The following is a 14,421-nucleotide window of genomic DNA, read 5'->3' on the forward strand; positions in this document are numbered from 1 at the left end:
CTAGACAGACTAGATGCAGGATGTTCCCAATGGCTGGGGAAACCAGAAGTCACAGTCTAAAGATAAGGGGTAAGACATTTAGGACAGAGATGAGGAGGAATTTCTTCACCCAGAGAGTGGTGAACCTCTGGAATTCTCTACCACAGAAGGCAGTTGAGGCCAATTCATTAAATATATTCAAGAAGGAGTTAGATATATTTCATAAGGCTAAAGGGATCAAGGGATATGGGGAGAAAGCAGGGACAGGGTACTGAATTTGGATGATCAGCCATGATCTCATTAAATGGCGGAGCAGGCTCGAGGGGCCGAATGGCCTACTCCTGCTCCTATCTTCTATGTTTCTATAAACCCAAGAGGCTGTTGACTTTTTTATGGCTTTATTTACATGCACTCATACTTTTAGTGAAATATGTATTCGAGTTGCTAAGTCTTTCTGTTCATTTGTATCCTTCACAATATTTCCATTGAATGTATCCTTTTTTACCCTCCCAAAGAATATAACTTCACCCCTATCCACATTAAATTGCAAATCCAAAACATGGCACCTCTGATAATAATGTAGATAATGCAGCACTTCCTCATATTGGGCCTGAATTTGCGATCGGAGGCTTCCCGCGGGCTGATGCCTCCGATCATCAAAAAATCTACGCATTTACCTGGTGGTCCGGGAGTTACGGAGGCTTGCGATCCTGGGCCTCTCCTGGTAGAAATGCAGAGAGGCCCACGTCTCCCAGAGACGCAGGCGGTTCGCAAGCGCCCCTGGGATCATGTGGGCCAGCCCAACCAATGAAAGAAGGGAATCCCCATTCATACTTATGCGAGTTCCGTACGTACAGAACTGTCATAAGTATGAATGGGGATGACTTAAAAAATACACGAACACATGAAATAAAAAAAAATTACAAATATAAAATTAATTAAATTGGCATTTAATTAAATATTTTAAACAAAAATTTAATTTTTTGAAAAGTAAATTTATATGTTTTAATGGGCTAAATATAAACTTACCTTATTGGACAAGGTTTTAATGTATAAGTGTGCGCTAAAATTTTATTTTTCTATTTTTAAAAAACTCTTATGCTGGTAAAAGCAGACCTTACACCTGCTTTTACTGGGCGTAAGAATTCCACGGCCTTTCAGCGGGCGGACGTTGGGCAAAAAGCGCAACTCTGCACCCGCAGAGGCCCTTTTCCCGGGGATGACAGGTTGCAAGTGCCGGGTTTCAGCGCATGCACTTCGCACGCCTAAACCCGGCACTTGCGCGGCTCCTACAGGCGCGTGTGCACCTCGTACGCATCTGTAGGGGGTCGCAAAATATGTTACATAGTGATAGGAAGCACCCTTTCAATTTCAGACAAGTCAAGCTCTCAATCCACAATGGGCATCAGCAGGAGATGTTTAGCCTTGGCCCGACTCCAAGGGAAAAAGAATAACCCAGTTACAGAGTAGCACTGGTCACCCTAAGACCAGATAGCTCAGTTATTCAATCAGGAATGGTGTCTTGAGTTGGAAGGACTTAATAGAAAAAGGGATAAATAAATGCCTTAAAAAATGTCTTAACCTTCCCAGTGCCATCTGTACTTAGAAGCTCTTTACTGTGATCTAGAGCTCCCACTGTGATTAGACGTATCAAAAAATTTGTTTTACTAATAAACCATATGCAGCTGTTTTACCCAACGAATGCAATTCATTGGTTCATTTTCCACAAACTACTGTTCTCCAACATGTATCCTCTCTGTGTAAACAGTAAGTTGTTTGCATAGATCTCACATGCAAGCAAGACATTATCAGCACATGTAATTTAAACTGACAGTCTGGTACATATTTAAATCCTTCGTCGTCACTGGGTCAAAATCCTGGAACTCCCTCCAATAACAGCACTGTGGGAGCACCTTCACCACACGGACTGCAGCGGTTCAAGAAGGCAGCTTACCGCCACCTTCTCGAGGGCCACTCGGGACGGCCAATAAATGTCGGCTTTGCCAGGATGTCCATATCCCAAGAATGACATTTTAAAATGCTTCAGTTTTACTGCATTTCCAAACTGCACAATTTTATTTCACGAAAATACCTCACATTATTTAAAAAGTAGTATCTTACACACCTTGGACACATACTAAGGTACAGACTGAGAAAAACAGAACTTTGTACAATAATTGCAGTTGTAACACATTTATTTACCAGCTTTGTTCTGTGAATTCTCAATGTATCAAGAGAATATGCTAGAACTTTCTTTGCCTCGTGTCACTATTTACAGTCGTAAGAGCTGTTACCCAAGACGCGTATTTCACAATCTAGAAACATAAATGCCAAATTCACATAGGTGTGTGTTTTCAGTTGTATTTTCAGCTGTTGTGTGCTGATAATTCTGATGCAGTTTAACATTTCCTCTGACACCGTCTGGCAATGCAACGCAAGGAGATTTGCATCAGCTTGGCAATAAACGCCTGGTGCGAATCTCCTCCGCATTTCAGTTATTAATCAAAAGTCAGCTCAGCGGCCGTGCGAGGGTAATTTAATACCTCTCACTGCACCAACAAAGCCAGGCAGCCCCTCGGAGTAAACCCTGGAGAAGGATCTCATTCAGTCTTTGGGTCGGCGGGAACCTGAGCTGCACATTATCTATCTCGCTGGAGCTCGCCCATCAACCAGGTTTAAAGGTAACAGTGGAGTCAAACAGCTGCAAGCGCCCAGGGTGAATGCAGAGGGAGGATATGAGGCGAAATCCAGCTGCTTGTGCAGTTCCACCAGCGGATAAAGAAAGTCTTCTGCTCATTGCAAGATGTGGCTGCGATTCTGAGGAAATGTTAGTGCCGGATACCAAATGTCACTTTGACACCTCAGTGCAATAAATCTTTAACTGAACGTTTGGTATGATAATGAGATGATTGAAGATATTCATAAACAAGGATTACATTTTGAACATTTTAATCCACTGGTTAATCTGTTTATTCAAAGATGCAGCCGTTTACGCTAACTAAGGGGAAACAATGGAACAGTCACCATAATACAGCCCCCCACCCACCACCCCCTTCATGTTTATCACAAGACAAATGTTCTGATGGTCACTGAATCCTTCAAGTACCCAAACTTTTTAAAAAATCCATACACTTTTTCTGACGTAGAACATTTACCCAAAATAAGTGTCTGGACATTCACTCGGGGCAGAGTCAGGATGGGGATAGCCCTGGGGAGAAAGCCCTCGATCTGCATCGTGGTCCCCCAGACGGCAGCCGAACCATTCCACAGACTTAACTGATATTATTTCCTTCTCGTTGTTCAATAAATCTCGGCTGAGTCCTCGGTCGAATTTCGACAGCCGTGTGAAGCAGCGCAAGAGGCGTTTCCTAATTCTCAAACCTCTCCCAATAATCTCAAGAACTGAATGTTGGGTGCATTTTTGACTTTGTTATTGTGATCTGTGTTTTCCAAGAAATCTAAATGTAGTTGTATAATTCGGTCCTTTGCTTTCACCACCTGGTTATTTTTATGAATTAAGATGAAGGAAGCTGAAAGGCCAATTAAGTTTATACAAGCTAGATCACATACAAGAACGGAGCTAACTATACAACGATTGACATAACTAAAGACAACATTTTACCGTAATATATCTTATGGGAGGGAGCATCAAGCTCACGCATTAAGCTTGTCTTTGTTTGCCTGTAGCTGAGAGTAAGCTGTTTTTCCAGAGGGAACACTTCACTGCAATGCTCGAGTTCAAAAGGACACAGGAAAGTACAACTTCCAATCAGCAAAGTTAATGTACAAACACTTAAAACGCTCATACTACGTTTCTGTGAGCATTCCTTCGCTTATTTTTGTGAAGAGAAGGAGGAGCATTGGAGGGATGACGGATAGTCAGGCTACAGAGGCAGATTGTTCCCATCTGTCCGTACCATCCCATCCACATTAATAGGCAGAGGTGCAGCTACCTGGCAATGGCTGCACAGAACTGGATTCAGAGGCATTGGGTCAGCAGCCAGGCGCCGAGCTGTACCATCTGTTTACAGGGACACCTACAAGTAACAAGCAGCATGGTGTTAGCACTGCCCATGGTATTGACAGTCAGCTTCATCCCCGAGTCCTCTACCTTCACTCCTTCCAGGAACTCTGCACATCACTGTTATCTTCTTAGGCAATCCCTCGGAACCGAGGATGACTTGCTTCCACATTAAAAATGAGTTCTCAGGTGACTGATGAGTCCAACGCGGGACCTTCAGTCTCTGTCACAGGTGGGGCAGACGGTGGTTGAAGGGGTGGGGTGCTTGGGTTGACGTGCGCTCCTTGCACTTGGCATATGCAGGTGGTGTCCTGGACTGACAAGCAGGCACACCCTCCTGACTGTCACTTCTATTCTGCGCCACTTCCACCTTGCCAGCCAATATGGTGTTGCGCCAACCCATCACGGTCACGATTCAATTTTTTTGCCTCCATATTCATAGTACCAGCTGATGTAAGAAAACTACTAGTCACTTGGTCTGAGTATTAAACAAGGCTTTAATCAACTGTTTTTCAACATGGAGATCTAGTTGTGTCCTTCACTAGTTCCTGTTAAAGAATGTCTTGCACAAGCTGGGCCCATGCACTAGTATTTATACTCTCCCTGGACAGCGCCACCAGCAGGCTGCCCAGTATTATTACATAAGTCATTTTCACATGAATGACAAGATTCATATCACCAGCCATTGAATATTACCAGACAATTAGCAGCCTTTAAGAAAGACCACCAACATTTTTAATCCCCACACGAGGCCATCTATCTTAAGTGGCTGCATCATCCCTTTAAATTTTGTCTCATCAGTCCTCATATGCAGCCTTTTAAGGGCGGCTTATGTTGACTTCCTGATCCCCACCTTGGTGAGTTCCCAATACCAGACCCAGCATAGGCCAGGAGCTCATCCACACTGCATAAATGAAGCTAAGTTCACAAAGTCAGGTGGGCAACACCCGACTGAAGACCCAATTGGAAAATCTATCCCTAGGGCTACTTCTATACAGCATCTATAGAGAGTGGCCCGGTTATACTGCCAGGGGCACCTTGTTGTGGGTCACACTGTGGTCAATGTCAAAAGAGCTGTGCTGATGTACATATGAAGACAGCGTAGGCTGCTGCTCCCTGGGCATCTAGCCTTTAATGTTTGAAGAAAATGGTGACAGTGTTTCCATTCTCCAAATGTTAATAATTACAGAGATCCAGTCCACTGGCTGGATACTTTTAAAATGCAGCTCTGCACAAGACTACAGTTGCACTATTTAGGATCTAATAGGGATCTGATCATTGTGGGGAGGGCAGGGAGGGTGCTGCTAGGGGTCTGCATATACTGCGTTTTGGCTACATACAGGATGGGAAGGGGACTGGAAGTCTATAACTGCAGTCTGGGGTAGAAACAGTTAACTCCTAACTATTACAATGAGGAGGAGTGAGGAATGGTCGGGGAGTGAAGAAGGGTTGGCCGATGAGAAAGGGGAATGGAATGATGGACAGGTGAGTCAGTGCTACCCAGCAAAAGAAGGTCAAAATCCGACTCCAGAGCTAGATAAGAACTGGAAACAACTGGCATAGAGAAAGAGAACTAACATTCCAAGGAGCTAATAAAGAATGATAATGTATGCATTATAGTAACTATAAGTATGAGGGGCAACCGAGGGACTATGACATCCCTATTCAAATGAGCCTTGCAGCTATCTGCGTAGAGGATCCTAGAAGACCGGCATTCCCATTGAGCTTCTTCTACTCTGCCCCAACGGTGGGTCTCAGCCACACATCAGGAGTGAATCAAATACTGCACCAATATAGCAGTGTGCTCGGTTACTGCTGTCTCTCAGAGTCCTGATTGGATTCCCTTTTGTAAGTAAATGGACCAGACTTGCAACTGTCTTATTGCTGAACTGCTAACAAAGTGCTAAGTAGCCCACTTTCAGTGTCTGAATCTTATTTGGAATTACACATTCCAACACACTACACTTGGTACGAACTCAGACTGGTGTGAGATGGTTTCGGGAGGTGCTCCCACACTTGTGCACTCAGGAGCAATTCCCAAGTTATACTGCCACTTTTGAATCAATACTCAGGCAAAATCATTTTGCATTGATGTGAAAGTGGCATTGTGACTGCACCCTTACAAAGTTTCCCTAAGTTCGGTTATGCTTTTAGTCCCTAAAACAACATGGACCCACTTTTTACCCTGTCCAATACACAAAGCCAGATCATCAGGAGGCATATGTATTGAAACAATTGCAAAGTCAGAGCTAGTGAGCACAGACATGAATAAATGCATCGTAACAGCACAGAACACATCTATCAGAAGGGGGCCTGACAAATGTTTTCACTTGTCTTTCTGGATTTGGCAAACAGCATGGAAATGTTTGACCTTTTACCGTATGGTTTCATTTATGATTTTATTTAAAACAAATAAAAGGCTACAGCGTTCTAAAGACCTCCGCTCCATACTTTGCCCTCACAATCTGAAAAAATTACTTTCCCAGAATATTATTTTAGAAAAAAATCTGGAAAGTAACTTTAGTTATGCAACGTATTTCACCGCACTGGAGGACTGAGTGGGTTAGACATTGCCCCTTCTCCCCTGGGACATGCATTCAAATCCAGCCCAGATTGATGGAATGAAAATCTCATCTGTCTGCTTGTTGTCGAGCAACTTTTCTGAAATGCATTTGGGCAGCCTCAACCCAGTTCCCAGTGGACATACAGCATAACATTTCCCTTAACTGATAGTTTCACTCAGAGAGACCACCAGATATCTGGAGTGGAAAATAGAGAACTGCTATATTGGTGCAGTATTTGATTCTCTCCTGATGTACGGCTGAGACCCACTGTTGGGGCAGAGTAGAGGAAGCTCAATGCATCTAACTGACCTGAGAGTGTTTGGTGCTGACACTGAATGCCTGAAACAGAATGTGCTCCGTTCCCCAGGGCTAACCTCTCTTTCCTTGGCCACAACAGTTTTTTTTAAGTTATAGTACACTTAATTTCACTTTCTCTTTCTTGAGCCTGTTGCACCTCTTTCACCTTGAGCTTAAGACTTCTCCATGAAGATTCTCAAAGCCATTCAGCCAACATCAATTGTATTGGGCCTGAATTTGCTGTCGGAGGCTTCCCGTGGACGGACGCCGCCGACCGGCAAAAAAATCTATGCACTTACCTTCTGCCTCAGGATCCGCGGAGACTCGCGCTCCTGGGCCTCTATGCGTAGACATGTGTAGAGGTCCATGTATCCCAGGGGCGCAGGCGGTTCACAAGTGCCCCTGGGATCACGTGGGCCGGCCCAACCAATGAAAGAAGCATGAATGGGGATCACATAAAAAGTACATTTAACATAACACATTTTTTTTTTAAATTACATATTTAAAATTAATTAAAATACAATATAATTAAGCATTTAAAACAAAAATTTAATTTTTTGAAAAATAAATTTAAATGTTTTAAAAGGGGTTAAAAATAAACTTACCTTATTTTAATGTGTTTTAATGTTTAAATGAATGAAAAAAATTATTTTTATGTTTTTTAAAACTCTTATGCTGGTAAAAGCAGGCCTTACGTCTGCTTTTACCAGGCGTAAGAATTTCACGGGCATTCGCTGGGCAAATAGTGCAACTCTTCGCCCGCCAAGGCCCTTTTCCCGGGGATGCGGATCATCTGTCAAGAGAATTCTTGACAGATCGCAAGTTCCGGGTTTTTGCGCATGCGCTTCGCGTGCCTAAACCCAGGACTTGCGTGGCCCTTACGAGCGCTTGTGCACTTTGAACGCACCTGTACGGGCTGCAAATTAAGGCCCATTGTTTTTTGCGGTTTGGAACTGGTGCTGCCAGTTTAGCTGTTCCTCATCCTTTATCGCCACTCCAGCCTCTATCAAACAGTCTGATGCATACTGGCAACACTTGGCTCTTTAGAATAGTCAAATGATGATGATGAAAGTTAAAGCTAGGATTAAAACTCAGACCCTCTGTATATATGTATAGAAAGAGAGAAAGAAAGAGAGAGAGAAAGAGAGAGAGAGAAAGAGAGAGAGAAAGAAAGAGAGAAAGAAAGAGAGAGAGAAAGAAAGAGAGAGAGAGAGAGAGAGAGAGAGAAAGAAAGAAAGAATGAATGAATGAATGTCGGAAATGCGGCAGCCAATTTGCGCACAGCAAGCACCCACAAACAGCAATGTGATCATGACCAGATATTCTGTTTTAGTGATGTTGATTGAGGGATAAATATTGCCCAGGACACTGGGGATAACTCCCATGCTCTTCATCAAAATAGCACCATAGGATCTTTTAAGTCCACCTGAGAGAGTAGACAAGGTCTCAGTTTAACATTTCATCCGAAAGACGGCACCTCCGACAATGCAGCATGCCCTCAGTACTGCACTGGAGTGTCAGCCTAGATTTTTGTGCTCAAGTCTCTGGAATGGGACTTAAACCCATAGCCTTCTGACTCAGGGATGAGAGTGCTAAACCATTGAGCCACGGCTGACACACACTTTTAGTTCAAGTTAAAGTTCAACACTTTATGACTAAAGCTCTTGGGCTCATCTCTGCAACAACTATATTCCATCTAAAGTTAGTCTTGAAAGTTATGATGGTAACAATTGTTTTGCTTATTTTTTCCCTTCCTCTTCAGGTTCATCCAGTGCTGGTAGGGATGAGGATTTAAGTTTCATTGGATTTTGACTTCAAGTTTGAAGATATTGGAATTTGGTTCTTCACAAAGCTGAATACAAAGTTCTGATTGCCCCCAAGCGAGAGAACATGGATACTTCCCTCCCACTACATCGCAAGGAAAAAAGATGCACAATCACGACTACACCACAAAGAGATGACAGACACTTCTACTCCCCCCAACAAATCAGCCTGGCCAGGAATAATGAATGTATTATTTTCTGTTTACCCAAGCCACCTGCCTGCCAAAGATAGCAGACATGCAATGGAGTTACACATTTGCAGGGACATTTTGTTCTTAGGACATACGCAGTACAATTTTTTTAAAGGACATACAAACTTAACCCCAAGATGATCTGAACTGAGTATTTACATATTAATTCAAAATGGTCAAATTTGGAACTATTCAGCTGTTCAATTCAATGCACATGACCATATTCACTAACTGAGAGGGATGTAGTGTCCTTCTTGTCAACTTCTGTTAGCACTGATCTGAATCAGAACTGTGCAAAGGCAGTCTTGATTTACTCTCACTCTAAGGGTAGTATACTATTATTTTGCATCCCTGCAAAATTGTTTTGGGTATGCATCTGTGCAAAAGTGCCAGTATAACTCAGCTGTCAGGTCAGAGCTGCCTCCTGAGTGCACCAAAGCAAGAGATGCAAGATTCCCTCCAGTAGGTAGTCTTGCACCACTTTTGATTCACACCATGGACAGTATAACTCCAGCTGCATTTTCAAAGTGTCCCCTACCTTTGATGAGAATTTTATTTATAAACTTTTCTTTAATGCTTTAAATGTGTGGGAAATGCATGGCCTTGGCAGAGCTTGCACAATACTAGAGATTAGTTGCCAGGGAAACAGAGTTAGGTATGAGGCACAGTCAGCAGTATAACTCAGGTCAGCTGACTGAGAGCCCTGCTATCTGAATACTGCTTTACAGTCAGTATCTATAACTGGGTCCTCCACCTATCCTCTCCTTGGGGTGAAGCCCCTCACCACCTTTTGGTATCTTCCTTAAATAGTCAACCTGATATTGGGAATTAAATCAGAGAGGATTCATAGCTACACAACCCCATCCTAGCATGCAGTTGGATCGTGTGGTACTGCACCAACATGCTGTGGCATTGGAGCTCCACAGAGGTGATAGTTAAGCAATATTTAAGTTGGAACTTAAAATTTGGGGTAAAAGAGCAAGTGCTCTTTTTTCTGGGAACTAACATAGTGGTTAGCACTGTTGCCTCACAGCGCCAGAGACCCGGGTTCGAATCCGGCCTCGGGTGACTGTCTGTGTGGAGTTTGCACATTCTCCCCGTGTTTGCGTGGGTTTCCTCCGGGTGCTCCGGTTTCCTCCCACAGTCCAAAGATGTGCGGGTTAGGTTGATTGGCTATGATAAAAAAATTGACCCTTAGTGTTAGGGGGATTAAATACGTGGGGTTACGGGGATAGGGTGGGATATGTGTTGGTGTAGGGGTTACGGGGATCAGGTGGGATATGTGTCGGTGCAGGCTCGATGGGCCGAAATGGCCTCTATCTGCTTGTGGGGTTTCTGTGATTCTGTGATAACACAATAATACTAATTGTGCAGAAAAACTGGTCGCTATCCAACATGCATTTCTGATTATTTTGTGCCCGATTGTTTGACACTGTTTCTTCTCAGTACAGCTCAAGGAACAAGACTTTGATTAAATAATCTTCCTGCACATTACCCTTTCCATTCTCAGCTTCCTGTATCACTGGGCCACAACATTCCATAATTTTCTATCTTAAATGGAAAAAATTATTGTATAATACTTTCATCATTCATTGGTATTTACATGAAACTGCTGCACCAGATTAATGCAATATTTGTAAAGGTGCAACCAAAACTGTAATTGTAATTGTGTCCCGCTCATTTCCAAAAACATGATTACATCACCCCCTTATATGTATTATATAATAAAATCAATATGGGAAAAGACGCCTCCATGCAGATGCACTCCAGAAGCTCCCCTGGCTAAATGCTCTTAATAAATAAGCCTAGAGAAAGTTACATGTAAACATATTTACCAATTTACTCCAGAAAGATACCCACCAGTTGAATATTAAAGAGGCTCTACATTTCTAATTATGAATGGTCATTCTTCCAATTTACAACAGCCTATCTCACGGTAAGTATTTTGAGATATTCCCATAATGTTGTCACGCTAGGCATGCACTATGTAAATATGAGGTGCAACGATTACTATAATGGTAATTTCAGAAGGTGGATTATCCACACCATAAACTACATCAGTATTACATTGTCTGTGAGATTTGTTTACCTACAATTGTTTGATGTGAGAAATTCAAATTCAAATGTGTTGAGTAGATCATAAGAGCACTTCTTAAATCCACTAAAATAAGTGTATACAACAGTGATTTACATTTCCTCAAAATGAAATCACCTTTTGTGCAGGTAGAGAACACTAGAAAAACATACTGTAGACTTTCCACAGCTATACACATCTCCCCTTCCATTTATAATAAGCAGCATTCTAATATTTAAGTTTCATCAGAAAAACACTGCGTACTTACCATGAAATGTGCTGTCTTGTGGAACACTGTAGTCTGGTTGAACATTAAAGCAATCAGAATTAGAAGCAGGCGTGTGAAATGTGTGCACTTCAAGATAGCTTTCTCCCTTTCCTTGAGTTGATCTCTAATGGTGTTTGAAGAATTCACTCCTACTGTACCTGACTGACGTGGCCTGCAGGGTGGGGACTGGAGCTCAACAGACCAATTGTGATAAAAAGCTATTGCTCAAGTAATGATGTGTGGAATGATAGGGTGACATGTGTTGAAATTGCCATAGGGGCGGTGAAAAGTTGCAGGGCCATAAAATACTGACAGTCATAATTACAGTCAATCTTTGGTAGGCTGCAGGGCAAAATCATGGCAAGTTATTTATACAAACATTTCAAAAACCTTTGGCACATTGTAAAATTAAACTCAGCAAAAAACTTTGGGAAAATGAGAAGTCCCTTTACAAAGACTGACCCATAGGACCAGATAAACATTATGAAAACGCAACAGGACTTGCAATGTGTCCCGTTGAATCCTACAGATCTCGTACTCAGAGCATACAAGAATCCTATTTTGGAACAGGAAACACCACAGGATATTTTAGAAAGGGGGCGATGAGCATTTATAAAACAGGTTTGTCAGCCATGGTAGCCGTGGAAGCCGTGACAGCGCTCTCGCCTGAGTCAGAGGGTTGTGGGTTCAGGTCCCACTCCAGGGACTTGAGCACAAAATCTAGGTTGACACTCCATTCCAGTGCTGAGGGAGTGCTGCACTGTCAGAGGTGCCGTCTTTCAGATGAGACATTAAACCAAGACCCCGTCTGCTCTCTCAGGTGGGCGTAAAAGATCCCATGGCACTATTTCGAAGAGCAGCAGGGGAGTTATCCCCAGTGTCCTGGCCAATATTTATCCTTCAATCAGCATCACTAAAAAAACAGATTATCTGTTCATATCAGATTGCTGTTTGTGGGAGCTTGCTGTGCACAAATTGGCTGCTGTGTTTCCTACATTACAACAGCGACTATACTCCAAAAGTACTTCATTGGCTGTAAAGCGCTTTAGGATGTCCTGAGGTTGTGAAAGGTGCTATAGAAATGCAAGTCTTTCTTTCTTTCAGTTTATATCACAAGCACATAAAACAAGCGTGATTTTAAAAATAAGTTTTCATAACATGTGTTATATTAAAAGAAAATCTTCATTTCTCATTTGCATTATAACTGGTAACTATGACATCGCAAATGCTAGTCATTTACAATTAAACATTTCCAATAGCTAATAGAAACCCCTGCCAGAAAAATGCTTTAGAAGTTATTTGTTTCAGTAGAGCTGTTCTTAATGCACCTGTAAACCTTTTTACTCTCCAAAGCTTAATACAGTAGTCAAGTTTCAACTGGGGAAACAAATCCTATAAAAAAAAAGATCACCTCCTGCATTGATAGGAGCTACTCAAAATATGGAGGAGTAAAAAATCACTACAATAGGGAAGATCTCCAACTAGTCCTATACATTGAGCCAGGAAATAAAAAACGAAGCAATGAGGGATAAGAAATGTTGAGGAAAACATGATGATGTTACTTATAAGTAGGAGGGCTGCTTTGTTTGTTAGCTTGCCAAAGTTGGCAAGTAACATGACATGGCTCGTCAGTGAGTGGGATTAACCCGCCCAAGTATAAATAAAGCACCAGGTGAAGATTGATGAAAATTGTTCAAAGTAATGTTTGGAATACCTATCTATATATTGGCCCAGAAATTCGGGTCGGGGGCTTCCCGCGGGTGTAAGCCCCCGACCTGCACTTACCTTGCGCGCCGGCCGTTGAGCTGTGGGCCCCGTGGAATTCTGATCCGGGGCCTGGTCCAGCTGCCGGCAAGCAGTGCTTGCGTATCCCAGGGGCGCAGTTAGTTTGATGCGTCCCCTGGGATCACGTGGGCCATGGGGAGCCAATCGGAGCAGGGAATGCTCCATTCATAAAATTGACAGGAAGAGCTGTCAAAACTTATAAATACTACGGCCTCAAAACATCACTAAATCTTCAAATAAATTTTTTAAAAATCACATTTTTTAAATAAACTATAAATTATATGAAATAACTATTTTAAACAATAATATAAATTTTTGAAAAAAATAATTTTATTTTCTAACGGGGCTAAAAATAAACTTACCTTGCTTTAAAGTATTTAAAAATAATAAACCTGTGGAAATTTTTTTTTAATTTTAATTAATTCACCACTTGCCTTGTAAAAAGCAGGCCTTATGCCTGCTTTTTAAAGGTGTAACTTCTGCAGACTTACCCTCCCGGGAAAACCTGCAAAAAAAAACGAAGTTCGATGCGCATGCGCAGCCTCTCCTGCGCATGCGTTTGAACTCTGAACCTCTCCTTTCAGGGGAACGGAAGTGCCGGTTTCCCGCACATGCGCAGTGCATGCAGGAAACCGGCACTTCCATTGGGCCTACGGGTGAGTACCCCATGCGTACTCACCCGTGGAGACCCGAATTTCTGAGCCAATATTATTAAAAATCTTGCATAGGGTGCCAACTTCCTCTCCACAAACCATACTTCCGGTTGTTACAATTTTGGTCACATGTTTCTGTCAACATCCATTATTACTATGTCAACTGTCACAATGTAGTGCAGGCCCTGACCACTAGGTGACTCTGTGGAACAGATTTCTGAAGCCTCTCTTTCAATGCAGTCACCATCTTGTATTTGTAAAAAAAAAGATATTCATCAACTGATCATGGGCAAAGCCATAGGCAATTTACTGTTATTTTTATTATATTTCTTATATTCTGTTGGTTAAGAAAATCTATCACAACACTCACCTGATTATGTATCTTTCCATCCCCTTTCTCTATTTTCTTTATTAGCCTGTAATGATCAGCACGCTGAGCATAATAATGGCTTAAAAATAAAATAACTTGGAATAAAAAAGTATATAATCTAAAGAGTAATGAATAACTGATAAGAAGCTTATTCAACAATTCATAAACTACTCAAGCTTTACTTTCATGGCATTTTATTATATTCCAAACTGCCTCAGAATTATTGTTTACTAATTCTATTTTCAGAAGGCATTTGATAAGGTGCAGGATAAGAGACTTATAATGGAAATTAAGGCACCTGGTATGAAAGAGCGTGCAGCTACGCGGGTGGACAGAGGGCAGAAAGTAAAGATCTGAATAATGAAAAGGGGAAGTTAGAAGAATATGTTCTTGTAT

The 14,421-nt window shown here is 42.1% G+C and overlaps 1 protein-coding gene across 2 annotated transcripts in view; it reads right to left on the bottom strand.

Moving 5' to 3' along the window:
* LOC147101762 (serine/threonine-protein kinase Nek6-like) overlaps window positions 1–14,421 on the bottom strand; it is a 334,143-nt gene that overhangs the window by 240,720 nt on the left and 79,002 nt on the right. Inside the window, exon 1 of one of the 2 annotated variants that reach the window (XM_085965668.1) lies at window positions 11,218–11,354. The exons of the other annotated variant lie outside the window; for it this stretch is intronic. The gene's annotated coding sequence lies outside the window, so the exon portion shown is untranslated. Of the gene's footprint in view, window positions 1–11,217; window positions 11,355–14,421 lie in introns of those variants that run through there. 2 annotated transcript variants of the gene reach the window in all.

This window comes from Somniosus microcephalus, chromosome 23, assembly GCF_052327205.1.
Source record: "Somniosus microcephalus isolate GS21.2 chromosome 23, FLI_Smic_1.0, whole genome shotgun sequence".
In the NCBI taxonomy this organism is placed as follows: Eukaryota; Metazoa; Chordata; class Chondrichthyes; order Squaliformes; family Somniosidae; genus Somniosus; species Somniosus microcephalus.